General features: G+C 42.8%; 1 long non-coding RNA gene across 1 annotated transcript; it reads right to left on the bottom strand.

Annotated features, from left to right (window-relative positions):
* Positions 1-640: 640 nt before the first annotated feature.
* LOC148294687 (uncharacterized) lies at positions 641-3170 on the bottom strand. The gene is made up of 4 exons (XR_015835116.1): positions 2900-3170; positions 1936-1999; positions 975-1040; positions 641-800 (listed from the first exon to the last, which is right to left on the bottom strand). It is a non-coding gene; the product is annotated as an uncharacterized LOC148294687 (long non-coding RNA).
* Between the last annotated feature and the right edge of the window lie 570 nt (positions 3171-3740).

Raw genomic sequence — 3740 nt, forward strand, 5'->3', positions numbered from 1 at the left:
TCCCACTATATTATGATTATGCCCAAGTTTTGGGCTCGATCCGAAATCAATAGGTGTAAGAAATTGGACAATTCAAGTTCCAAGGCAGTTCGTTCCTAATCGGAGTGGTTGGTGTATTCCATAGTTCTAGAGATCGGATTTCTCTGAAAACTAACCAAATGACTCCCCCCACCATATTATGATGTTGGCCAACTTTTGGGCTCTATCCGAAGTCAATAGGTGTAAGAAATTAGGCAATTTTTGTTCAATGGCAGTTCGTTCCTAATCGGAGTGGTTGGTGTATTCCATAGTTCTAGAGCTCGGATTTCACTCAAAACCAACCAAATGACTCTTCCCACCATATTATGATGTTGCCCAAGTTTTGGGCTCGATCCGAAATCAATAGGTGTAAGAAATTGGACTATTCAAGTTCAAAGGCAGTCGTTCCAAATTGGAGTGGTTGGTGTTTTGGGTAGGTCTAGAAATCGGATTTTACTCAAACTCAACCAAATGACTCCTCCCACCATATTATGATGTTGCCAAAGTTTTGGGCTCGATCCGAAATCAATAGGTGTAAGAAATTGGATAATTTATGTTCAATGGCAGTTCGTTCCTAATCAGGGGTGGTTGATGTATTCCATAGTTCTAGAGATCGGATGACAGGACCCGACCCAAATTCCACTTTGGAATCCGAGCCGAACCCTGTGCGTGTCCGACACCTGGCAAGTGCCGGGCACAAATGACCTAATTGCCCTTCTAGTCAAACAATTTCTAAAACAACTGGAGTTTGACTTCTGCCGAAAAACTCAGCAGAGTCTCCCCTGAAATGGACCAAACCCAAGATTACACCTGTCAAACATGCATATAAAAATATACACCAACTGCCAGTATACAAAGATTTTACATACTAACAGTTAGACAAGTGTTCTAGGGCAATATCAGAGCATTTATACAGAGTAGGTTAGAAGTACAAAAATAAATAAACAAAACCCTACTTTGTCAAGGAAGGCGGCGGAAAATGGACTCGGCCCGGTGGTGGCGCACTGACGCACGACTACTGCCTGGGGGCGCAAAACATTAAAAAGGTGAGTGGACCAAAAACAAAGTTTAGAAAGTAGCATAAGAACATACTAACCCCTCTGTAAAAACAGTTAAGAAACTATAACATTTCTTTATTCATAATCGTACTGAAATCAATGTAATCATATTTATATATATATCAATCATATACTTGATCAATTATTAAGTCTTTGAAAACATTGAAAACACTTTAAATCTACCACCAAGGTGTACCCATTTAGTAATCCGTCAATTCCTTATAATCCGTCAATTCCTTTAATTTCCGTCAATTCCTTTATAATCCGTCAATTCCATTCTCATGCCACCGGAGTGACACGTCCTAGCAGACCTCGGGAAACACAAAGTCAACCCGAGCCGCAATCCTAGCAGAATTCAGGGGACACTTGGTCGGCCTGATCCGCATTCCTCACACCCACGGTTTGGGCGTCCCCGAAACTCGTGGGGCGGTGTCTAGCATGCTGACTTACCCGAAGGCAACTGGATGTCCGTTGACATCAATATAACCGAAGGCAACATAATTTTATTCCGAAGGCAACTTTATTTCCGAGGCAACATTTATTATACTGAAGGCAACCTTGGGTACCTATGGTGGCTTAAAATAAATGTATATATATATATAATTCTTGAAAAAGATTAAAGTTTATAAAACTACTTATAAAACTATTCCTTAAATCCTGCTGCCATTTAATCTGATAATACCTCAGTTCTAACTTTCCAAATCCTTTTTTAAATGTTCCACTAGGCAGCACATAAATAAACAGAAATATTTAAATCTATCAAGTCATGCTAGGAAAGCTGTATTCAGTAAAACTTATTCAAGATCAAATAATGAAATTAAAATGCATAAAACGTTTATAAAAGAAACAGTCCACTCACAGATACTCGGAGCTAGCTGGACCCTTTGAAGGTCCCTCCTGCGGGTCACCTGGTGCCCGGGTGCCTGTATAACCATCATAATATTTTATTAAAAACTCAGCTCAGTAATATAATATTAAATTAAAAACCCTGACCCCCGGCTCCTAAAAGTGCGTGCATCACTTTAAAATTCATTCCTATGCCCACATTAGCTTTTCCTCTCAGTGGACACGCTTTAGAAGTATCTCGGGACTCAAAAGCGATAAAGTCCCTAAAAGTCAACTCGGGACCCCGTGGGGTCCACGACCTCAGAATTCCGATCTGATCGTTCCTAGAGGTTCCAACAAGCCTAGGACACATGTCTCGAGAGTTTGGTCTCGATCGGACGGTCGGATTGCTCACGATCGCACGATCGGACGAACGAACGATTTTCCGTAAATCGAGCCCTAGGGTTGGCTTTTTCGGAGCATCCGGGACTCCAATTGAAGATCCGTCGAATCCTACACGATCCTGAAATTACCTAGAACGACATACTCCAGTTTGACTACGATCCAACGGTCCGAACGTATTGAACCCGGAAAACGCACACTATGCGAGATCCGTTCGGGGTTCAAACGTTATCCGAATTGAGATCCGCGAAATCCTACGAGCTCGTGAGGACACGAGGATCGTTCTGGGACCAAGAGTGGTCCCTGATACCTGGCCCACGCGCCGCCCACGCGGCGGCCACGTGTGGGTGTGCCTAACAATTCCGGCGACCGGAAAATCTCTAAACCACCGGCCCAAACTCCTAGTTTAGGTAAAACACCAAAGTTCGAACCACTTTTGTTCTTGGACTAAGGCCAAAAAGTGACCGGAAGTGACTGATTCCGGCATCCTAAGCTCGGCAGAAACTTAACTCGAAAATTAACCTCTTAAACCTCAAAATCTCTCCAATCCTACCCAACCATCAGCTAGAGCATGAAAATCAGTCGAAAAACCGTACCTAATCCGTCCGATTTGGTGGCCGAAGGAGGGAGTTTGAGGGATTTGAAAATCGGAGAAAATCTGCCGCGATTTTCTGGGTTTTTCTGGCAGCTTCGTGGCAGCTGGACGGCGGAGCAGGCTGGCTGGGTTGCGGAGGTGGCGGCGGTGCTTCCTTGGCTGGTCCGGTGAGGTGTGGTGGCGGCTTGAGGTGGCTGCAAATTGGGGAGGGTGGCGGCTGAACAATCGAGAGGGAGAGAGAGAAGAGATGTGGGGAGAGAGAGAGTGAGGAGAGAGAGAAGAAATCTGGTTTTTTTTTAAAATCTGACTTTTTTTCCAAAATTTCAATTATGCCCCTTTTCATAATTTGATCGTATTATCTTCAATACGACTCGGAATTGAGCCCATTACGTGTCTACGGACTCGTTTTGTCGTGCTCTACGCAGTGGTAAAAGTGGATTTTCCAAATTCTTTCTCGGTCAAAAAGTCAACTTAAAAACTAATAAATTATTCCGAGGGTAGTTTAGTCTTTTCCTTCATTAAATTAATAGTTAAATAATAATTAAGGTTTGGGTTGTTACATCGGATTTCACTCAAAACTAACCAAATGACTCCTCCCACCATATTATGATGTTGCCCAAGTTTTGGGCTCGATCCGAAATCAATAGGTGTAAGAAATTGGACAATTTATGTTCGAAGGCAGTTCGTTCCCAATTGGGGTGGTTAGTGTTCTGGCTAGTTCTAGGGATCGGATTTCACTCAAACTTAACCAAATCACTCCTCCCAGCATATTATGATGTTGCCCAAGTTTTGGGCTCGATCCGAAATCAATAGGTGTAAGAAATTGGATAATTTATGTTCAA

Source organism: Prunus avium, chromosome 4, assembly GCF_965620075.1.
Source record: "Prunus avium chromosome 4, drPruAviu1.hap1.1, whole genome shotgun sequence".
In the NCBI taxonomy this organism is placed as follows: domain Eukaryota; kingdom Viridiplantae; phylum Streptophyta; class Magnoliopsida; order Rosales; family Rosaceae; genus Prunus; species Prunus avium.